This window comes from Chiloscyllium plagiosum, unplaced genomic scaffold (assembly GCF_037043375.1).
Source record: "Chiloscyllium plagiosum isolate Xiang-an unplaced genomic scaffold, Cpla_swu_hap1 HiC_scaffold_37, whole genome shotgun sequence".
NCBI classification, from domain to species: Eukaryota; Metazoa; Chordata; class Chondrichthyes; order Orectolobiformes; family Hemiscylliidae; genus Chiloscyllium; species Chiloscyllium plagiosum.
In genome coordinates, this window is record NW_028270175.1 from 1,038,143 (window position 1) to 1,062,834 (window position 24,692).

Here is a 24,692-nt window from a genome sequence, read left to right on the forward strand (position 1 = left end):
CCCAGGGAGTCACTCAGACTGTGTGTGAGTGTGAACTTTGTTGGACTAGAATTCCTAGCACCAGCAGCACACAACCAGCTATTAAAGGATATTATACAGGATACAAACAAGCAACTCAACCCAATTAGTCATGGCACACTCCTCCTCATCTCACCCTATCAACTTCTCCTTCCACATGTACCTATTGTGATTCTCCTTAAATGCAGCTCCATACACACAGGCTTTTTGCAATATGGAAACCCTCCAGCTGAGAGCTGCAGAATTTGTTTGACGTCGGGAAGCTGTGCAAAAGGCCTCTTGAAGATAAGTAGTCATGATTTAGAGTTGCCGGTGTTGGACTGGGGTGTACAAAGTTACAAATCGCACAACACCAGGTTATAGTCCAACAGGTTTAATTGGAAGCACTAGCTTTCGGAGCTCTGCTCCTTCATCAGCTGGTTGTGGAGTACAGAATTGTAAGACACAGAATTTATAGCAAAAGTTTACAGTGTGATGTAACTGAAATTATACATTGAAAAATAGCTTGATTGTTTGTTAAGTCTCTCATCTGTTAGAATGATCATGTTAGCTTCACTTCTTTCATATGTAAATCACAAAACTTTTTTAAAAGTTACATTCTCAGGTTAACTGTAACAATTGGTGTCAGCGCAGATAAGATAGCCCCCTGTGTTCCCTGTCTGTGCCATAATGTTTAGACTGATTCTAACCTAAAACGTGAGTTAACAGAGTCTTACATGATTCATGCAGTTTTTGAGCAAAGTACAATGTAACTCTGCAAGTACAAATTCAGAGTTTAGATCAGTGTGGTGCTGGAAAAGCACAACAGGTCAGGCAGCATCCGAGGAGCAGGAAAATCGATGTTTCGGGCAAAAGTCCTTCATCAGGAATAGAGGCAGGAAACCTCCAGGGTGGAGAGATAAATGGGAGGGGGTGGGGCTGGGGAGAAGGTAGCAAAGAATACAATAGATTAGATTAGATTAGATTAGATTACTTACAGTGTGGAAACAGGCCCTTCGGCCCACCAAGTCCACACCGACCCGCCGAAGCGTATACCACCCAGACCCATACTCCTACGTTTACCCCTTCACCTAACACTACGGGCAATTTAGCATGGCCAATTCACCTAACCTGCACATTTTTGGATTGTGGGAGGAAACCGGAGCACCCGGAGGAAACCCACGCAGCCACGGGGAGAATGTGCAAACTCCACACAGAAAGTCGCCTGAGGCAGGAATTGAACCCGGGTCTCTGGCGCTGTGAGGCAGCAGTGCTAACCACTGTGCCACCGTGCCGCCCACAGACACACACAGGTGAATGGGGGTGAGGATGGAGGTGATAGGTCAGAGAGGAGGGTGGGGGAAGGTAGCAAAGAGTACAATAGGTGAATGGGGGTGGGAAAGGAGGTGATAGGTCAGAGGGGAGGGTGGAGCAGATAGGTGGGAAGGAAGATTGACAGGTGGGACAAGTCATGGGAACAGTGCTGAGCTGGAAGGTTGGAACTGAGGTAAGGTGGGGGAAGGGGAAATGAGGAAGCTGGTGAAGTCCATATTAATGCCCTGGGGTTGAAGTGTTCCGAGGCGGAAGATGAGGCGTTCTTCCTCCAGGCGTCGGGTGGTGAGGGAGTGGCGATGGAGGAGGCCCAGGACCTGCATGTCCTCGGCAGACTGGAAGGGGGAGTTGAAATGTTGGGCCACAGGATGGTGGGGTTGATTGGTGCGGGTGTCCCGGAGATGTTCCCTGAAGCGCTCTGCTAGGAGGCGTCCAGTCTCCCCAATGTAGAGGAGACCGCATTGGGAGTAACGGATACAATAAATGATATTGGTGGATGTGCAGGTGGAACTTTGATGGATGTGGAAGGATCCTTTGGGGCCTTGGATGGAGGTGAGGGGGGAGGTGTGGATGCAGGTTTTGCAATTCCTGCGGTGGCAGGGGAAGGTGCCAGGACGGGAGGGTGGGTTGTTGGGGACGCGTGGTCCTGACCAGTACAAATTCACCCCACAAACGTATATGTGTATGTGTGCATGTAGATTTTTGTGTGTGTGTGGGTGTCTCTGGGATGGGGGTTTGTGAGTGTCTGTAACAGAGAGTGTATGAGTGTCTAAGTCTGTGAGAGGGTGCATGTGTGAGTGTGGGAGTGTGTGTGTGTCTGTAGGAGTGTGTGTGAGTGTCTGTGTGCATGTCTGTGTATAAAGATTGCCTGTGTATGTGTGTATAAATATATATATATATATATAGTCTGCGTGCGCGTGCATGCGTAGGAATGTTGTGTGTGTATAGTGCAATGTTGGTCACCTGTAGTGTGACCTGCAGTGTCTCATGTCACACTACAGGTGATCACCATTGCACTATACACACACACACTCCTATACACAAGCACGCCCACAGAACACTCACACACAATCCTCCAGACACACACACTCCCACACTCACACATGCATCCTCTCACAGACTTGGACACTTTACACTCACACACACATATATACACTCTCTCTCACAAACACTCACAACCCCCCATCCTTGACACACACACACACCCACACCCTCTCACAGACTTAGACCACTTTACACTCACACACACACATATACTCTCTCTCTCTCTCTCTCACAGAAACTCATTAACCTCCACCCCAGACACACACACACAAAATCCCACATGCACACATATACGTTTGTGAGGTGAATTTGTACTTGCAGTGTTACATTGTACTTTGCTCTAAAACTGCATGAATCCATGTGAGACTCTGTTAACTCACTTTTTAGATTAGAATCAGTGTAAACATTATGGCACGGACAGGGAACACAGGGGGCTGGCTATCTTATCTGCGTTAACACCAATTGTTACAGTTAACCTGAGAATGTAACTTTTTTTTAAAAAAGTTTTGTGATTTACATATGAAAGAAGTGAAACATACAAGGAACAAGAGGAGACCATTCAGCCCTTCTAGCCTTTTCCACCATTCAATAAGATTGTGGCTGATCTGATTTTAACTTTAACTCCACATTCCTGCATATTCCCAATAATCTTTCATCCCCTTTTGTGATCAGGAATCTATCTCCCTCTGCTTTAAAATATTTAAAGAATCTGTATCCACTGCATTTTGAGGAAGGAAATTCCAAAGTCTCACAACCATCAGAGAGAAAAGGTTTCCTTATCTCTGTCTGAAGTGTCCTTATTTTTAAACAGTGACCCCTAGTTCTAGACCCTCCCACAAGAATCATAGAATCCCTACATTGCAGAAAGAGGTAATTTGGCCCATCAAGTCCATACCAACCCTCCAAAGAGCAGCCCACCCAGACCCTGTCACCCTACCCTATCACCATAACGCCACATTTCTCATGGTTAAATCCACCTAACCTGCACATCCTTGGGGGGAAACTGGAGCACCTGGAGGAAACCCACACAGACACATGGAGAATGTGCAAACTCCACACAATCGCCTGAGGCTGGAATTGAACTCAGGTTCCCAATGCTGTGAGACAGCAGTGCTAACCACCATGCCAGCCCATAAAAGGAAATGTCCTTTCCATATCTACCCAGCTAAGTCCCCTCAGGTTGTTATATGCTTCAATTAAGTCACATCTGATTCTTCTAAACTCCAGTTCCTACAGGCTAAGACTGTCTAACGTTTTCTCATGGTCCAGGCCTTAGATCTCTCCTCAGTTATACAGCGAGCTGCTGATCAACAACCTAACTAATGCATTCGATCACATGGTGTTCAAACCAGCTCATTAATAATAACATGTTAGTAACAATGACATTGACAAGTGAAGAGAAGGCAATTGTTGAGAAAGGAAATCAGATGGATGTGATGATAAAGACAGGAGGACAGGAGCACTGTCCCCAACTCCCCATTACCCTCAACAGGTTTGACATATAAATTAACCAATGAAAACATGAGTAACTTACTGGTCATAGCTTAAAACAAAACACCCACAGTGATTTGGTGACGGAGGAGTAAACACTGAACAGCAGCTCCCATGATTTTTTAGAAATTGACAATAATTTATTGCAGGGAATAATTTCCAAAGCTTTATTGTTTGAGTTCCATTTGGACAGGAAAAGGCTTGTCACTTCTACACTGACATTTCTTTGGCCTTAACCCTCATGCCTTATTTAAAGATACAGCAAACATTTCAGACTTTTACTTCTGGGCATTCTGGCCTTGAGGTAGGGACCATGCAACCTTGCTACGTGCCCCATATTACAATTGGGAAGATTTGGCAAGCTGATTATCATGTTTCTCAATCACATCATTCTCTTCCTTGGTGAACAACTGCAACTTGAATTCGTCTGCTTTCTATCTGAGAAATTGAGGGAAATTGGCTCTTGTGTTGTTGTTGTAGTGTTCCTATCTTTGGCCAGAAGATCCATGTCGAAGTCCCGTCTGCTCCGGAGGTGTGTCACAACATCTCTGAGCAAGTTGATTAGAATCTATCTAAATTTTAAACCAGGCAGGTTGACACTGATTGGTGAGGGCATTGCCTTGCGACTGGCCCTGACTGTGTGTGATATTCAGCGGTCAGTCACTCTGAAATATCTCCACAGAGGTCAGTATCCCATCACCAAGTCACCCTTTATTTTCACATGGAGAATCCTTGTGAGGGGATCCAGCTCCATCAGAGCCAGCTCCCAGAGTGAACAGAACCTCTGACACTCTTGTTCTTTTTACCCCCCCACACTGCCGCCTAACTGCGGTAGTGCTTATTTTTCTCCCAGCACCCATGGTGTGTGTGTGCAGGTGTGAGACACAGTGAGAGACACAAGGTGCACGAATCTTTATTCAATTTCCACCACCAGGAAGAAAAGGAAGACTCTCTTGTTTTTTTTTCAGAGCGAACAGAAGCCCTGGTTCTCCTGTTTTTTTTAATTTTTCCCATGTGTGTGTGCAGGTGTGAAGCACAGTGAAAGACACAAGGTGCATGAATCTTTTTCCACCACCAGGAAGAAAAGGAAGACACTCTTGTTTATACCTGTTGGCCAGTGCTCCCTGATTGGGGCTGTTAATCTGGTCCAATCAGGAACTCATATTCTAGGAGGTCCACCTGGCTGATCTTGTTAAAATGTTTATACACTCCATCTCCTGGAACGTGCCCAGTTTACCCCTGATTACTCTGAAAGGGAAATGTATCACAAAACTTTGAGCAACAAGCAAATTTCATGCTGCCGCAATGTATTCATCAGTGACGTCATTGCTGCAGTCAAGCTAAAACAATCCTCGGCCCTATGTCCCAAAGACACTTTATCATCTCAGACAGTATGTCCCTTGGACTGTTCACAACAAGCAATATACAGATAGTACCAAACCAAACCCTACTTGCAGTTTGAGAACCAGATACAGTTTTCTCTTTATCTCCTCTTATCTTCCCGGATGTTGTACCATACAGGAGAAAGTGAGGTCTGCAGATGCTGGAGATCAGAGCTGAAAATGTGTTGCTGGAGAAGCGCAGCAGGTCAGGCAGCATCCAGGGAACAGGAGAATCGAAGTTTCGGGCATAAGCCCTTCTTCAGGAATGAGGAAAGTTTGTCCAGCAGGCTAAGATAAAAGGTAGGGAGGAGGGACTAGGGGGAGGGGCGTCGGAAATGTGATAGGTGGAAAGAGGTCAAGGTGAGGGTGATAGGTCAGACTGGGTGGGGGCGGAGAGGTCAGGAAGAAGATTGCACCTCCCCCCTCACCTCCCTCCAAGGCCCCAAAGGAAACTTCCATATCCGCCACAGATTCACCTGCACCTCCACACACATCATCTATTGCATCCTCTGCACCCGATGTGGCCTCCTCTATATTGGGGAGACAGGCCGCCTACTTGCAGAGCGTTTCAGAGAACACCTCTGGGACACCCGGACCAACCAACCCAACCACCCTGTGGCTCAACACTTCAACTCCCCCTCCCACTCCACCAAAGATATGCAGGTCTTTGGACTCCTCCATCGCCAGACCACAACAACACGACGGTTGGAGGCAGAGCGCCTCATTTTCCGCCTAGGAACCCTCCAACCACAAGGGATGAACTCGGATTTCACCAGTTTCCTCATTTCCCCTTCCCCCACCTTGTCTCAGTCAAATCCATCGAATTCAGCACCGCCTTCCTAACCTGCAATCTTCTTCCTGACCTCTCCACCCCCACCCCAGTCTGACCTATCACCCTCACCTTGACCTCTTTCCACCTATCACATTTCCGACGCCCCTCCCCCTAGTCCCTCCTCCCTACCTTTTATCTTAGCCTGCTGGACAAACTTTCCTCATTCCTGAAGAAGGGCTTATGCCCGAAACGTCGATACTCCTGTTCCCTGGATGCTGCCTGACCTGCTGCGCTTCGACAGCAACACATTTTCAGTTGTACCATACAGTCATGTGACCCTTCATACTTTATTCAATTCAATAAATCCCACGTCGGAGCAAATTACTGCAGATGCAGGAATCTGAACTGAAAACAACAAAATGCTGGAGATCACAGTGGGTCAGACAAGATCCACGGAGAGACATCAAGCTAATGCTTTGAGTCGAGATGACTCTTCACTTCAGCTCTGATGAAGAGTCATCTAGACTCAAAACATTAGCTTTCTCTCTCTCCATGGATGCTGCCTGACTGCTGTGATCGCCAGCATTTTTTTTTCAATAAATCCCATTCCCTGCTCTTTCCCATGTGTATAGAATCATAAAATTTTACAGTACAGAAGGAGGCCATTTAACCCATTGTGTCTGTACTGGCTCCTGAAAGAACCACCCAGCTAATCCCATTATCCAGCTCTATCTCCATGGTGCTCTAAAATTCATCATTTCCAAATACATACCCAACTCTCCAATGAAGCCTCATACAGAATCTGCCTCCAGGCAACACATTCCAACTCCAAACAACTCTTTGACTAAAGAAGTTCCTCCTCCTCTCACTCCTAGCTCTCGCGTTGACAATCTTGAAATCGTGACCCCACTAACTAATGGAAACCGAACACTGTTCTTTACCGGGCAAAATAGTTCATAATTTTGAACACCTCAATTAGGTCTCTAAATCTTCTCTGCTCCACAGAGAAAAAGTCCAATTTCTCTAATTTTTTCCTTGTATCTAAAATCCGTCATTCCTGATGTCATTCTGGTAAAGCTCCTTTGCACTCGCTCCCAGGGCTTTAACATCCTTCAATAAGCTGCTCAGAACCAAACGCAAACTCCAAATGTACTCTGACCAATGATTCGTACAAGTGTAGCATCACTTCCTCACTTTTATACTCTATGCCTCTATTTATAAACCCAAGGATTCTGTAAGGTTCTTAACAACTGTTTCAATTTGCCTGGCCACTTCAGAGAATCATGCCCATGAATCCTGAGCTACCTCTGCTCCTGTCCTCCCTCAGAGCTGTGCCATTGAGGCCTGTATTGTCTCTCTGTGTTCCTTCTCCCAAAATGCATTAGCCCACATTTCTCTAGACTGAAATTCTGGCAGGTGTCTGCTCATTTGGTCAACTTGTCAATGTCCCTCTGAAGTTGCTCAGTGTCAGCCTCACAGTTCGCTCATCTCCTGAGCTTAGTATCACCTGCAAATTTAGAGATTTTTCCCTCAAGACACATCTCCAAATCATTTATTTCAATCAGAAAAACAAGGGTTCCAACACCGATCCCTGGAGAACACCACTTTCAATTTGTCTCCAATCTGATAAATGCCCATCTATAACTCTCCAGCATCTGCAGTCCTCACTTTCTCCATCTATACCTATCCTCTGTTTCCTATCTTTTAGCTGACTTCTAATTCATGCTGCCAAAAACTAATCAATCCCAAACATTTCTAATCTGCTAACCAACCTGCCATGTGGCACTGTATCAAATACTTTCTGCAAGTCCAAATACACAATGTCCACAGCACTACCCTCATCAGAAAACTCAATAACAAATGTCAGATATGACCTACCTTGCTAAAGCATGCTAAAGAGGGTGGTGGTGGAGGGTTGTTTTTCAGAATGGAGGCCTGTGACCAGTGGAGTGCCAAAAGGATTGGTGCTGGGTCCTCTACATTTTGTAATTTACATAAATGATTTGGATGCGAGCATAAGAGGTACGGATTAGTAAGTTTGCAGATGACACCAAAATTGGAGGTGTAGTGGACAGCGAAAAGAGGGTTACCTCAGATTACAACAGGATCTGGACCAGTTGGGCCAATGAGCAGAGAAGTGGCAGATGGAGTTTAATTCAGATAAATGCGAGGTGTTGCATTTTGGGAAAGCAAATCTTAGCAGGACTTATACAGTTAATGGTAAGGTCCTTGGGAGTGTTGCTGAACAAAGAGACCTTGGAGTGCAGATTCTTAGCTCCTTGAAAGTGGAGTCGCAGGATAGTGAAGAAAGAGTTTGGTATGCATTTCTGTATTGGTCAGAGTATTGAGGACAGGGATTGGGAGGTCATGTTGTGACTGTACAGGACATTGGTTAGGCCACTGTTGGAATACTATGTGCAATTCTGGTCTCCTTCCTATTGGAAAGATGTTGTGAAACTTGAGAGGGTTCAGAAAAGATTTACAAGAATGTTGCCAGAGTTGGAGGATTTGAGCTATAGGGAGAGGCTGAACAGGCTGGGGCTGTTTTCCCTGGAGCATCGGAGGGCTGAGGGGTGACCTTATAGAGGCATGGATAGGGTAAATAGGCAAAGTCTTTTCCCTTTGGGTCAGGGAGTCCAGGTTTAGGGTGAGAGAGGAAAGATATAAACGAGACCTAAGGGCCAGCTTTTTCACACAGATGGTGGTACGTGTATGAAATGAGTTGCCAGAGGAAGTGGTGCAGGCTGATATAATTGCAACATTTAAGAGGCATTTGGATGGTTATATGAATAGGAAGGGATTAGAGGGAAATGGGCCGGGTGCTGGCAGGTGGGACTCGATTGGGTTGGGATATCTGGTCAGCATGGACGGGTTGGACCGAAGGATCTGTTTCCATGCTGTACATCACTATGACTCTAGTATTAATTTGTTTTTCTCTAAGTGTATATTTACTTTATCCTGTATTATGGCGTCCATCAGTTTTTCCACTGATGGGTCTGTAGTTTCCTGGGTTTTCCTTTGTCACATTCTTAAACGATGGTGTCACATTTACAATTCTCCAATCCCCTGGTACTAATCTGGTGTTCCAACAGGCCTGGAGAACTTCTGTCAACGGATTTGCACTTTGTTCCCTTACCTCTCTCAGGAATCTAGGAGTCATCCCATCTGGGCCTGGTGACTTCTCTCCCTAGAATGCTTCCTGTATTTTTAGTACCTCTTCTTTATCTATCACTATACTGTTCAGTTGCTGACCATCCACATTTTCAACTAAGCCATTGTCACCATTTTCTGATTTGGTAAAAACAGTAGTGTAGTATTCACACCTTCCTTAATGTGTGGTGACTAGAATTGGAGTCAAAGAGTGTGTTGCTGGAAAAGCACAGCCAGTCAGGCAGCATCTGAAGAGCAGGAGGATCTACATTTCAGGCATAAGCCCTTCATCAGAAATGAGACAGGCCTGACTAGAATCGGACACAGTTTTACTTGTAACTTCACCAGAAATGTATACAGTTTCACATAATTTTACAGTTTCATGATAACAACAGCAACAAATCTCCCAAACCATGGATTATTGCTATCTCTCCAATCTGCAGGTGAAAACCTGTCAAGCACTCAGAAAAACAAACACTTAAACTGCTGCCTATCACCTTTTTTCTGAAAAAGTTAAAAATCCCACAACACCAGGTTATAATCCAACAGGTTTAATTGGGAGCACTAGCTTTCGGAGCGCTGTTCCTTCATAGGTGGTTGTGGAGTATAAGATTATAAGACACAGAATTTATAGCAAACGTTTACAGTGTGATATAACTGAAATTATACATTGAAAAGGATCTGGATTGTTTGTTAAGTCTCTCATCTCTTACACTGACCATGTTGGTTTCAGTTCTTTCATATGTAAATGACAGTTTTTTAAAAGTTACATTCTCAAGTGAACTTTAACAATTGGTGTCATGTTGGCCCAGATAATGAATTGAAGGTGTGAGCTTCCCTGTGTAAGACTGCCACAATGGTCAGACTGAAAATGGATTTACAGAATCTTACATGGATTCATGCACTTTTTCTGATAGTTTTTTTGTAAATGGCATTGAGTGCAGCAGCGAAAAATGACTCATGGTTTTCTAAGTGAGTTGCACAAACGACATTTACATTGTTGAACACACTCACACTCACCACATCCTTCATGGCTTCAGTTGAAGTGGGCTTTCTAGAAACAGTTCACATTTCAGTTATCTTGGAACTCCCCCTCCTATTGTAACAGCTTTAGGGCTACCTCTTTAACCACAGCCTGCACGTGCTGCTTCTGTGCAGAATGGGAGGCTGCACTCAGCAACCCATCGCACAAAGAACATTTTCCACTCATTCTGTTGCCTTGTCCCATGCAGTTTGGACACTTCCCTCTGTCGCTGAGAGAATTCTGCAGACCCTCCTGGGCTCCAGCACATTCCCATGCACTGCCAAGTGTCTCCGACCACAGATATCACCATTACACTCCACACCAGTTGTTGCAGCTTTTCTAAAACCTGAGAAGGTTACATTCTCATCCCAACCCAGGATCAGTGCAGTGCTGACAGTGACTAAACTGCTTCATATCAGGTCTGGGCAATAACAAAGCTGTTTAGTCCTGAAGAAAAGTCATATTAGACTTAAAATTAACTCTGTTTCTCTCTCCACAGACACTGCCAGACCTCTTGGGTTTCTCCAGCATCCTCTTGTTATGTTTCAGATTTCCAGCATCAGCAGGATTTGTTTTTATCAGGAGGTGTAACAGGAATCTCCAGTATACCATCAGGTTCTCCTGTGCTCACCATATAATGCAGGGAACTCACTCCAGGAGCTAGCTTGTAGTTGACATTGTTTCTCATCCATCAAGACACAGACAGAGAGTCTGAGAGTCGTTGGTGCAATAGTGTCTGTTCTGAATTATTCGGATTTCTCCGGTCTCTCCTTGCAGCAGTGAGCAGGCAGCAGAGGACTGATTGACCCTGCAATACCAGCTCAAATCTTTCTGGGCTGTTAAATGTCATGAGATTGGTATTTATTAGTTAATTGGTTCAGCCCCAATCAATCTCAAGGTTTAATAACAACAAAAACAGAAAGTGCTGAAGATATTCAGCAGTTCTGGCAGCATCTGTGGAGAGAGAAACAGAGTTAACGTTTCAAGTCTGGTGACCTGAATTAACCCTTACAAGGCCCATGGGGAATCATTGATCAGGGTGGCATGGTGGCTCAGTGGTTAGCACTACAGCACCAGGGACCCCAGTTCGATTCCACCAACTGTCTGTGTGAAGTTTGCACATTCTCCCCATGTCTAGGGGGTTTCCTCCAGGTGCTCTAATTTCCTCCCACAGTCCAAAGGTGTGCAGTTTAGGTGAATTCTGGATTACTGGTGCTGGAAGAGCACAGCAGTTCAGGCAGCATCCAAGGAGCAGCGAAATCGACGTTTCAGGCAAAAGCCCTTCATCAGGAATAAAGGCAGTGAGCCTGAAGTGTGGAGAGATAAGCTAGAGGAGGATGGGGGTGGGGAGAAAGTAGCATAGAGTACAATGGGTGAGTGGGGGAGGGGATAAAGGTGATAGGTCAGGGAGGAGAGGGTGGAGTGGATAGGTGGAAAAGGAGATAGGCAGGTAGGACAAGTCCGGACAAGTCATGGGGACAGTGCTGAGCTGGAAGTTTGGAACTAGGGTGAGGTGGGGGAAGGAGAAATGAGGAAACTGTTGAAGTCCACATTGATGCCCTGGGGTTGAAGTGTTCCAAGGCGGAAGATGAGGCGTTCTTCCTTCAGGCGTCTGGTGGTGAGGGAGCGATGGTGAAGGAGGCCCAGGACCTCCATATCCTCGGCAGAGTGGGAGGGGGAGTTGAAATGTTGGGCCACGGCATATTAAATTGCCCATAGTGTTCAGGGATATGTAGGTTAGCTGCATTAGTCGGGGGAAATGTAGAGTAATTGGGGAATGAGTCTCAGTGGGTTACTCTTCGGAGGGTCAGTGTAGACTTGCTGGGCTGAAGGGCCTGTTTCTAAACTGTAGGGATTGTAATTCTACTCTCCCTGCGGTGATTCACAGACTCCCAGTGCCACAGATTCTCTTGTGTCACTGTGCAGTCCGTGGGCCATGTATATTATTGGTGTAAGCATTTGCTCTCCCCTTTTAGTTATTTGAAAACTCTTTTGATGTGTTTTTGGTTGAATTTCAGCCCCACACTCCTGATCTTTGGGCACCCGGTGCAGAGAGGTGTGGATAGATTGGAGGATCTCCTCATGGGCCTGCTTCTGGGCCTGGCCAGGCTAGTTATAAACAGACCCAGGTAGTAGGCCATGGAGGAGGGCATCTCTGCTGCCATTCTGCCCCCTTCCATTATTACATTTATTTCTGGGTGTCCTTGGACAGGTGGTGTCCATCAATTCTCTCAATGCCTTTTTGATTTAATCCTATCCCACTCTCCCTAGGCCCACCCCACCCCATCAATTTTGATGGTTCACATTGATATCGTGGGCATTATTTGTAAACTTTGAATTGGCTGCACAGGTGGCTACTGGTAGCAGTTAATCATTAAAAACAAAAAAAAGAAAGTCACGATGATTTGCTGGTGGGAATGTTGTGTGTGATAACTCTTCCAGATGTTAAAAAAAGCAGACCCAACATGAAAAAAACTAAAAATAAAGCAGGTCTGAATTGAAAGAAGAAAAACATGAACAGACCTGAAGAGAGCTCTTGTGACACGATGGTAGCAGCCCTACTCTGAGCCAGAAGGCTGGGTTCGAGTCTCACATGCTCCAGGGTTTGTAATAACATCCCTAAACAGGTCAACATACATAAAAAAACAGGCTTGTTTTCTGTGATGTAGTGACTATCACATTTGTTTCACGTGTGACAGGAACTTGGTTCAAGACCAGGCAGAAATATTTGTGTGAATTGTTGGTGGACAGTGGAGAGCTGTACCTGCTCTTGTGGTGCAGTTGTTGTGTTCCTACCTCTGGAGCCAGGAGGCCTGGGTTCAAGTCTTGCCTACTGCAGAGGTGTGTCAATGCATCTCTGAGCAGATTGATTCAAAAAGAAAATACAGCAGACCCAATGTGCTCTTGTGATATTCTGGACATGTCCCTGAGCCAGATAACCCAGGTCCAAGTCCCACCTGCTCTGGGTTTGTGTAATTAAAAGTTTAAAAATATCCATAAAGCACATGCAAGGATGGGGCTGCTGATCCGTCTGTCCCAGACTAGGACTAGCCTCTGTACACCACAAGTAATTTGATTTAGGTACAGTGAAAAGTTTTGTTTTGCGTGTAGTACAGGCAGAGCATCTCATACAAAGTGCACAATGACAATAGAACAGAGCGAGGAATACAATGTGTCGGCTGCAGAGAAGGTGCACAGGGACCGAGATCAATGTTAAGATTCAAATTTGAGAGGTCCGTTCAGAAGTCTAATAATGGTGGGAACAAGCTGTTCTTGAATCTGGTGCTATGGTGTTTAAGCTTTTATATCTTCTGCCCAGTAGTGGCTGCATTTGGTGTTTAACATTAAATGATGTTCCTTTCCAATTGGCTTCCTGACTACTGACATGTTCCTTCATCAAAGCACTGAAGTCCAGGGTCACTGGACCTGTTTTTCTCTCTCCACAGGTGCTGCCAGACCCACTGAGTTTCTCCAACTCTTTCTATTTTGGTTTCAGCTTGACAGCATCCATACCCTTTTGTTTGAATCAAAGTTTAACATTTTGGTTAAACCTGGCACCTTCTGACTAGTCTAGCACAAGATGTTTTTGGTCGAGTGGTTTGCTTTCTGATTGGCAGCATCAATGAGCACAGAAACACAGAATCGTTGCTGTGAATTAGGTCGTTCGGCCCATTGGTCCTATTCTGGCTCCATTACCCAGTGCCAATCTCCTGCTTTCCCCACACCCCTGCACAGTATTTCTATACAAATAACGATCCACTGGCTTCTTGCCCTTGTCTGATGGCCAATTTTTATTAATTCAGCATTTGGTGCACTCACCGCTTGACTCTTTAGAAATGTGTTTATTGTACAACAGATCATTTCCGGTTTATAAGCAGCACCCACCTGGCCACAGACCTTCTGAATGGAAATGAATGATTCCCAGACACAGGGATCTGTAGCAGATTGGAACCGGCGTGGCCTGGAGCAGGAAGTGTTTGTCCATGGTAGAAGGGTTCCGTTATTGAAATGCAAGAACAGGCAGCAACAGTATCCCCAGACCCAAGGACTCTTCCCTCAGTCCCTCCTACTCCGGACTGGCCGAGGGATTTATTGCAGGATAATGGAGTCGGAATTGTGATGAATACTTACGTGTAAAACAAATTACTGAACGCTTGACGAAGTTGTTCCAATGTTCCCCAGTACAGTTTGTGTTGTGAAGGATATTGTTGAAATGTTCCCAGGTGCAGTTCCCGACAGCTCCCAGTGTGAGTGGAAACCTCGCAGAGACTGGCCGGGATTCTGTCATTCAGCCTCTTTTTCCAGCTGTGACAGCAGTTCACCACAAAGATCCCAGGCTGGTGAGTGGAAACTGACAGTCCTCAGCATTCGGCTGATTGAGTGGCGAATATTTCTGAGCAGCAGGACACGGCTGGATTCTAACGTGCGGGTGGGGACTGGGAGGTCGTTTCTGAAAGTTGTAGCAATGATTAAAATATTTCAATGTTGTTGTGTTTAGGACAAGGACTCCATAGTTTGGCCGTTGTAGTTTGCCGTAATTAACGACCCCAACGGAATTTGACTTTACGCCCCAACTATTGGAAAACTACAGATTTCACGATTACTGTTCGATAGTTACACTGTTGTTGAATTAAACTCCAAAACGAACAACATCCCGGCTCAAATCATAACAAAAAACACAAATTAATGTCAATTGGTGTTACTTTACGTAATTATGTTAAATGCAGATTTAAAATCTTTAAAGCAGAGATCATTGATGTTATATAAGCGATTTGGATGAGAATATGGTTAATAAATTCGCGGATGACATCTACATACAAAATCGCTCACAGACTGATTTGAAAAAGGGAATGAATCAGAAAGACAGTTTATGGTCCTTTCTCTAATTTAAATAAAAACTGCCTGCTGATGTATGCTCTGATAATTATCACTTACAGTAAATTTTTCAGCCAAGGAACTACAGTAATGTATCTGTGTGAATTCTGAGGATGGTGTGTACAGGTTCATATTTCAAACGGAAATCTAATTCAAATCTTCCATTTACTCTTTCAGGCAGTTTCTAATTGGTCGAGCCAGTGATGCTTTTGAGCAGAGTGGTGCAGACACCAGGAAGATGAAGCACTTGCTGAGAGTGGCAGAATTTGGGCGTTGGGAGGGCGGCATAAAAACTGAATGAACTATTCATAGAGTGAGTAAGTGATCAGATGTCTGCAGCATGAAGAATAAACGGAGATGTACTGACACACATCACCATATACAGCCACATTATCTGACACACATCCACATATGTAGACATTTGCAAAGATCTCCATGTGTTGACGTTGCAGTTTTTCCCAAAATATCATACTATATTTCACATCCTGTTTTACAGCAGTTTACACATTTGGAAATCACATGGAATCTCATGTAGAGAAGTGTGAGGTGGTATATTTTTCAAAAGGTATAGGGAGAGGCAATTAGACTCATTGGTTGGGTTCTCAATAATGTGCTGGGACAGAGCGACCTAAGAGTGTATATCCATTTAAATGTATGATGGTTACAGGGCATATTGAGAAGGGTTACCAAAGCAAGTAATCCCTCACCTATCAAATTACATTTTTATGGTATGAAGAGGGTACCTTGTGAGCTTTTTGTCCAAGCTTAATTTCAGGACCAATTGCTATTATGATTATCGGAAACCCAATAAGCATGAAATTATCACTAAATATTTGGGTTGCTCTTTCAGAAATAAAGATTAATTTTCTTGTCTCATCTGTAAGAAGCCCTGGATAAAGGAAAATAGTATTTCTCAACTTGTTGGAACACTTTAATCTTGTATTTATAAAATTACAGGAACTGAAGAAGTCTGATTGACTGGGTGAAGGGACTGGAGGCCAGAGCAAATCTTCAAGAGAATGCCTGCCCAGAGTTGGAACTGTAGCCGTTATTCAAACAGAGATACCGGTGTGACTTCCCTTATACTTCTGTGTTTTTAAACCTCTTAAACCTTTTCACAATGGTGCAAACATCTGAGTTTGCATCAACATATTCTGTTTTCTTTCTATCAAAGATGAGAAATTATACTGTCCATGTGAATTCTCTTCCCTAAATCTTTAGACTTCATTGGTTTCACAATTTCTGCCATGCGGATATCAAACTAAGGTATGCCTTAACATTTTCACCTTTTCACACATATACCATATCCTGAGTTTCTGTGGGGTTGCTAGGAGCTGAACTGGAAAACTTAGTTCAACTGTCATAAACATACTCTATCTGAGTATGTTTCCTTTCTTTGTGAACGTCTGGGGGCAAAGTTCCAATCACATGGCTCAGTTGGTTGTGCATGGGACTTTTAGTTCTGGGTTTGTGGGATCAAATCCCATATTAAATGTGAGTGCTTTACCTCTTTAACAATGAGAAAGGTGCACCATATGAAGCTACCTCATTCCCAATGGATTTGATTTGCTGCATATCCTTCAGCCAACATCAATGCAAGAATGACATCAATAAAACTTTCAAATCATTACAAATATTTAACACATACATTTATCAATGAAGCAGTGAAGAAAGCAAGTTCTGTGATGAAATTGTAAACCATATGAAATTCTTTATACATTGATGTGTTACATTACAATCACTGTTAAAAATGACTTTATTTCAGAGGTTTCTCACAATGAACCATTGAATGTCATTGAAACTTTCAACATCCTTTTTGATGTCTTTAAGGCTCAGATTTGTACATTTTAGGGTTAGAGCATCAGTCTATTTTATATGTTTAACGATAGTTCATTTCTCATCTGTGTTTAAGCAGTATTGTAAATAGTTCCTACTTTTTAAAAGATTGATACAAATGTCTAAGTGACATCAAAGTTTGTGCATAAATATAGTTCAGGTTAACACTGAAGACAATATTTCATGAAATTCTCTGCAAAATATTATTGCTATGAAAAATGTGTTGAGTATTTCTTGAATAGTAGGCAGTAGAGAAATTACATTTCTTAAAATAATGTATTTTATTTTAATCAGCAGAGAAATACAATTTGCAAAATGTTTACAACTATAAGGTCAATTGGAAATAACTATTTGAAATTCCATAATATCCTTTAATATTTCAAATATTCAATATTCTCATTCTAATGATTGATATTGTAGTTTCTAGAAGAAAGGTTTTAGTTACAAATATACTTTCCTGTTCTATAATGTACATTTTTGTTTTATAGCATGGATTAGCATCAGCACAGAAACAGGCCATTCAATCCATCATGTTCATGCAGCTGCCTGTCCCACTTCCTGAATTTTCCCGTTCTTGCATGCTTTACCTTTTTTAGATAATGGTTTGAATACCATCCATGTGCACTTTCGATGCGGGAAAGCATTCCAGGTGTTTCAGAGACTGAAGAAACCAACATGAGTCACATATGAGCTGCTACAAATTTGATGAAATGGTAAGTTTGATGAAGGGTTTTGGAGGAGGAGGGAGAGGCAAACAGATGAAAGGCTTTAGGGGAGGCAGCTCAGAGCTTCAGTTCTCATTAGATGCAGGAGGGCTATCACCAATTGTCAATGAGAGTAGGGAGTGTGTAAGAAGCCAGAGTTGGAGGGAGAGCGTTCTCGGTTGTAGAGATGTAGAAGATCGCAGACTCAGGGAGACTATAGAGGAAGTTGAGCATGAGGAGGGGAATTTTAAACTTGACACAGTTTTCCATTAGAATTATAAAGTACAGACTCTGAACATTAATCACCTTAGAAAGGAAGGAACGGATTTGTTATTTTATTGAATAAACATGTTAGATTCTATTTTATGTTTTGGACAGACCACAAATTACTTTGAGACTCTATTTTGTATAAAAATGTAACAGTACTTTCTTTCAGATTTATATTGTTCTATTATATTATTCCTTCATTGCTCCATTCAGCTGAACGTTGGAAGTCAGTGTGTTTCCCTGAGCCACAGTAAGAACATTCAGGAAATGTAGTTTGTGTATTAATGAAAGCAGAAATAAGATTTGGCCGTGAACCCAAACTGCAATATTGAGCTGGACAGACTCAAAGAACCTAGGATTTGATTATTGCTGCATTCCATGCATCTCAAAGCCAGAGAGACTGCGTGTGTGCATTTGTCAAGTTAACTCAGAACAAGCTGTGACACATAGGTTCATTGTTCAGACTCTCAAATGGTGAATGGTCACTTCACTGAGATTCCAGGCAGCAGTTCAAACATGCAACAATCCTGAAAAGGCAACAGTTGGCAAAACTTATCACAGAAAAGCAATGTTATCATTGCCTTTTCTCATGTGTTTACATTCCAATGAGACCCCACTGAAATGGACACTGCATCAGCAGCGAGGTTAGCAGTGGGAGGTGAAATAATCTCCCATTGGCTCTAATCAGCATGGACCAGTTTGGGCCAAAGGGCCTGTCTCGGTGCTGTAGAACTTTGAGTCTGACTCCACAGAGGCCAATATCCCATCACCAAGTCACCCTTTCTTTACACATGAACACTCCTTGAATTTAATACTGCTTTGTACAGAGTGAGGTACTAGAGTGTCGGTATCCCTGACAAACACCCTTTTTATCTGTCAGTCTGGGCTCCAAAATGGGGTTGTTAATCTGATCCAGCTGTCTGACCTCATTACAATCACTGCAGGAGGAGTCCAACTCCCCTCGGTGGCAGGGACCATCGGGACTGCAAAGCGGTGGCTGGGAGACTGACAGTATTCCTTCCCACCATACACACACACACACACACACATACACACTCACACACTCACACACTCACACACATAGCATCATGGATATCGTACCTTTCACAGGTGCCCATCAATCTGAGCTGGTTAATGTGCAAAAATGCAATGTTTCTTTTCGAGCTGCTGCTTGCTTTCTTGTAGTTGTCTCTCTGCTCAGCAGTTCTCTGGAAGTGACAATGGACTGTGATTGTGGTCTGTGTAAAAGAAAAAAATATTTCTTCGTGCTCCACAGATTGTGGGCATCTTTCAAATTGGAACTATTTAAACTTTTCTTTTGTTTATCAATGATTCTTTGATGATTTTGCAATGACAGTGAGAATAATAACCACTATTTTGCCACTATATCGACAACTGAATGCAACCATCTTAATGGATCACTCAGACCTAATGTTTAAAGGAAATATTTATTTGTTGAAAATAAAACATTTATGGTTTCCCTGATACAGGAAAGATGTTGTTAAACTTGAAAGGGTTCAGAAAACATTTCCAAGGATGTTGTCAGGGTTGGAGGGTTTGAGTTATAGGGAGAGGCTGAACAGGCTGGGGCTGTTTTCCCTGGAACATCAGAGGCTGAGGGGTGACCTTATAGAGGTTTCTAAAATCATGAGGGGCTTGGATTGGGTGAATAGCCATGCCCAGGGTGGAGGAGTCCAAACTAGAGGCATAGGTTTAAATTGAGAGGGGAAAGGTTTACAAGGGACCAAAGGAGCAAATTTTGTCACACAGAGGGTGGTTTGTATATGAAATGAGCAACCAGAGGATGTGGTGGACGCTGGTACAATTACAATATTTAAAGGACATCTGGCTGGGTATATGAATAGGAAGGCTTTAGAGGGATATGGGCCAAGTGCTGGCAAATGGGATTAGATCAGTTCAGAAATCGGATCGGGATGGAGATGTTGGACTGAAGGGTTGGTTTCCATGCTGTCCAGCTCTATGACTCTACAGATATTACTGTTTACAAAAATTGTCAATTTTCAATTCCAAGTGGAACATTATACACTAAATAAAACAAGAAAAAACTTAAAACAAAGTGATACGATTCAAAGGTTGACATGGGCCAGAGCCATTAGCAATCTGTTCAGATATTGTTTTAAAAAGTGGTCACTGATTAATATAAGAACACAACAGACAACTTATTTACAGCAGGAATATTTCAACCAGATAATTGGTTTGAGTGACTTTGACTGAGAATACGTATGATCCTTACCGTATCGGAAGAATACCCAAGCCCATCTAGATATAGTGCCATGAGTTCTTTTACACAGAGATGGGCAAGTGGAATAGACAATAGACAATAGACAATAGGTGCAGGAGTAGGCCATTCAGCCCTTCGAGCCTGCACCGCCATTCAATATAATCATGGCTGATCATTCCTAATCAGTATCCTGTTCCTGCCTTATCTCCATAACCCTTGATTCCACTATCTTTGAGAGCTCTATCCAACTCCTTCTTAAATTAATCCAGAGAGTGGGCCTCCACTGCCCCCTGTGGCAGAGCATTCCACACAGCCACCACTCTCTGGGTGAAGAAGTTTCTCCTGAGCTCTGTCCTAAATGGTCTACCCCGTATTTTTAAGCTGTGTCCTCTGGTTCGGCACTCACCCATCAGTGGAAATATGTTTCCTACTGCCAGAGTGTCCAATCCTTTCATAATCTTATACGTCTCAATCAGATCCCCTCTCAATCTTCGAAACTCAAGAGTATACAAGCCCAGTCGCTTCAATCTTTCAGTGTACGGTAACCCTGCCATTCCAGGAATTGACCTCGTGAACCTACGCTGCACTCTCTCAATAGCCAGAATGTCTTTTCTCAAATTTGGAGACCAGAACTGCACACAGTACTCCAGGTGTGGTCTCACCAGGGCCCTGTACAGCTGCATGTTTAACGCATGTATAAAAGATAGCATCTTTGACAGTGCAGCATGAAATAACTCCACAGAGGCCAGTATCCCATCATTGGGTCACCCTTGATTTACACTGATCCAGCTCCCTCAGAGCTGGCTTTCAGAGGGAACAGAACCTATGATACTCCTGTTTATATCTGTCAACCAGATATCCCTAACTGAACCAGGTTGACAGCCCCAATCAGGGAACTTATATTCTATGAGACCCACCTGGCTGACCTCATTACAATCACTATACAGCACTTTCTCAGTATTGTTCTAGCTGTGTCAGTGCAGCATTTTGTCTTTAGGTCTCTGCGAACATACATCCCACTGATTCAGAAGCGACTGTGCTATGTTGGGATTTACTGAATGTACACACTAACCTTATATGTGTTGAATGCTCACAGACAAAGTTGAGTAGAGATTGCAAAATCCACATGGATTCCACTCTACAGTCACAAATCATGTTGAATCTTGATATTCAATGGCATACCATACCTGAATCTCCAACTATCAACATCATGGGAAGTCACCATTGACCAGAAAGTGAATTGGACCAGTCATATAATGACAGGGGCTACCTAGAGTAGGTCAGAGGCTGGGAATACTGCAGTGAGTAACTCACTTCCAACCCCCCAAACTCTGTTCATGATGTACAAGGCCCAAGTCAGGAGTGTGATGGAATATTCCCCATCTGCCTGAAATGGGTGCAGCTTCATCAACACTCAAGAAGCTTGTGCAGAATAAAGTAGCCCACTTGATTGGCACCACATCCACAAACATTCATTCTCTCAACAAGCAATGCTCAGTAGCTGCAGTGTGCACCATCTACAAGTTGCACTGCAGAACTCACTATTATAGTCTAAAAGATGACTGTATTTAAGCACAGTCCAAGTCCACAATACTTTGTCAGAGCTTTATTTCAGTAAGCGTCACTCCATAAACTCTCACTCCAAAGACTGCGAGCTCCCCATACTAATATAACCAATTCACAACTAATTAACTCTTGATTTATGCATTGCTTTTTCCCACATTCCATTAGATCTCAGGCATCCCTTCAGGTCATGTTGGGTAATAACACTCACCCCATCAGACAGCACCTTGCAAACAGACAACCACATCCATCTAGAAGGACAAGGGCAGCAGCTACATAGGAACATCCCCTCAAGTCATTCACCATCCTGACTTGGAAATATATTACAGTTCCTTCAGTGTTGCTCAGTCAAAATCCTGGAATTCCCTCCCTAAACACATTGTGGGTAAACTACAGCAGGTGGACTACAGTGGTTCAAGAAGACAGCTCACCAAGGACAACTCGGGCCAGACAATAAATGTTCGTTCTACCAACAACATCCACATTCTGAGAAATATTGAAAAAATCCCAGTTAGGTTCTAATAAAAGGCCTTAAGTATTTTTGAGGATTTATGTTACTGGGAGAGAATGATTTGTCAATGCTGCACCTTTGTTCCCCGAAGTCACTGGCACTAATTGCCTTCAAGATAAACGTTAGGCCACAACCTGAATTGAGAACTACAGCTGCAGCTGATATTCCAAGTCAGTTGGCTGAGAACTGAGAAAGACCTGAAATGCATGTGTCATTTTCGCTGTGCCATTTCCTGTTATTCACACCCTACAAGTGTCTTCTGCTTTCATAATGAAATGCAGAATGAAAAGCATTGTAAGCAAAGCAGTCAGCTTTTGAGTTATGATCATATGAAGCTGTGTTTTGATTTAATACTATATATAGATAATACATTAGATTTTTCTGCTGAATTTTCTCATCTAAGGTAAAAAGTAAATTATTTCTACATGGTTAAAAATCATGGTTAACTTTGTACACCCCAATCCAACACCGGCATCTCCAAATTATTTCTACATGCATTTTCTCCTGGATTATGCATAATCACTGAGCTAAGATTGTGGCTTCGTGTTTTGATTACAATTTCCTAACAACTGCAAACTGCAGAAGTCCTTATCGATCTCAGTCCACTCTTCCTCCTATTGTTTTGTACCAGCCAGAGAATGTAATCCTGTCATCTAGAAGGACCAATGTACGTCGCTAGTTTAAAATCCAAACTCTAAAAAACTGAATAGACATGAATCACACCAAAAATTATGCACGCTTTCTGCCCTATGTTTGGGCAATTACAACTACTCGGAAAACTACTTGCTATTGTAAATAGTGGGGCTTTGCTTTAAAATTGGAAGGGCTTGTCCAGTATGAATAATCTGCAAATATGTAATGATCAAATAACAAATAATAATGTAAACTACAGTTTACCTTATACAGGTATTCTCAAAAGCTACACGTCTTGGCCAAATTTTCAATAAGATCGTTGTGAATAGTTTCAGGCCTGAGATTTTCAATTATAGCTGTGTTAGTTTCAATCCGGTCAGGGAAGCCTTCCTTATGCTTGCAGTACAGTATTGTAATGTGACAGCTGGTGGTGGTGCAGTTTCATGGTTTCACCACTACGTGGCTTTGTGAGCAACTGTGCAGAGAAATTCCTGAGTTAAAGGTAACTGCAGATCAGCTTGCACCCCTAATACATATATAAAAGTTGCAACTTAGAAGCAGGTCACCTGTTCCAACTGGTCTGTGCAGGTGTTTTGTGTTGTACAAGCTTCCTGTCATCTCCTCTTCACCAAACCCCTTCAGCCGAACCTCTTCCATTCTTTGTGTTTAACAAGTTTCCCTTTAAATGGATCTGTTTTATTATGTCAGCCACTCCCTATAGGAGTGAGTTCTCCACTGCAACACTGTCTCAGTGATGAGGTTTGTTCTGAAATTCCTAATGGATTTATTATTGACTATTATATATATATATATATATAATTTATACAAACTCAACAAGTGGAAATACCTTCATTACCTTAAACAGCTTCATTTTTGCAAAAACCTAATTTCGATCACATCTTATCCTTCTCCTTCAGTCTTCCTGACATAACCTCTCAGCTCTTGCAAATATTTTTGCAACATTTTTCCTTTTTGCAACGTAAAAACAAAAACTGCGTACTACACTGAAGTTGTGGTCAAACCATGTGTACGCCAAGAAATTTGATTCTCTTCACAATCTCCACAGGGAAGCTATCGATATCCAGTGGAGAGAGGTCACTCCGTGCCCTCCTGAAATCAACAACCATCTCTTTCCTCTTGTCCACGTTCAGAGACAGGTTGTTGGCTTTGCACCAGTCCGTTAGCCGCTGCACCACCTCTCTAGATGCGGACTCATTTTTCTGATGATGAGACCGACTGGCGTGGTGTCATCAGCGAACTTGATGATATGATTCGACCTGTGTATTGCTGCACAGTTATGTGTCAGCAGAGTGAACAGTAATGGACTGAGCACACAGCCCTGGGGGGCCCCATGCTCAGTGTGATGGTGTCTGTAAGTCCAGGATCCAGGACCCCTGTTGCTTTTAAAGAAAAATACTGTACTACAGGTGCTACAATTCTAGAATAAAAATATAACTGCAAGGCAGGATGATGAGTGGCTTGCGGGAGAAATTGCAGGTGGTGGGGTTTCCATCTCCTGCCTTTGTCATTCCATTTAGTGGAGGTTGCAGATAAGTAAGGTGGTAAGAAGCCTCAGTGAGTAATAAACATTGCAAAATGTTGAAGTTTGTGGGTGTGGTGCTTATAAAGCGGGCTGTTGTGTCAAGATTCTTGGGTGTTGGTGGTTCTGCCCCCATCTCAGGAAGCGAGTATTCTATTGCACTCCTGACTTGTGCCTTGTAGCTGATGGATAGACTTTGGGGAGTCATGAGTTGAGTTACTTACCATAATATTCTCAGTCTCTGACCTATTCTTGTACTCACTGTATTTATATAGAGTCATAGAGATGTACAACATGGAAACAGACCTTCAGTCCAAATTGTCCATGCT

At 43.2% G+C, this 24,692-nt stretch overlaps 2 long non-coding RNA genes across 2 annotated transcripts; one reads left to right on the forward strand and one right to left on the reverse strand.

The window, feature by feature from the left end:
• The first annotated feature begins 14,429 nt into the window (after nucleotides 1-14,429).
• LOC122540483 (uncharacterized) lies at nucleotides 14,430-16,088 on the forward strand. Its single transcript, XR_006309319.2, has 3 exons — nucleotides 14,430-14,532; nucleotides 15,245-15,380; nucleotides 16,025-16,088. It is a non-coding gene; the product is annotated as an uncharacterized LOC122540483 (long non-coding RNA).
• Nucleotides 16,089-16,637: 549 nt separating this feature from the next.
• On the reverse strand, nucleotides 16,638-23,292 carry LOC148139738 (uncharacterized). Its single transcript, XR_015753409.1, has 3 exons — nucleotides 23,088-23,292; nucleotides 18,976-19,082; nucleotides 16,638-18,401 (listed from the first exon to the last, which is right to left on the reverse strand). It is a non-coding gene; the product is annotated as an uncharacterized LOC148139738 (long non-coding RNA).
• Nucleotides 23,293-24,692: the final 1,400 nt, after the last annotated feature.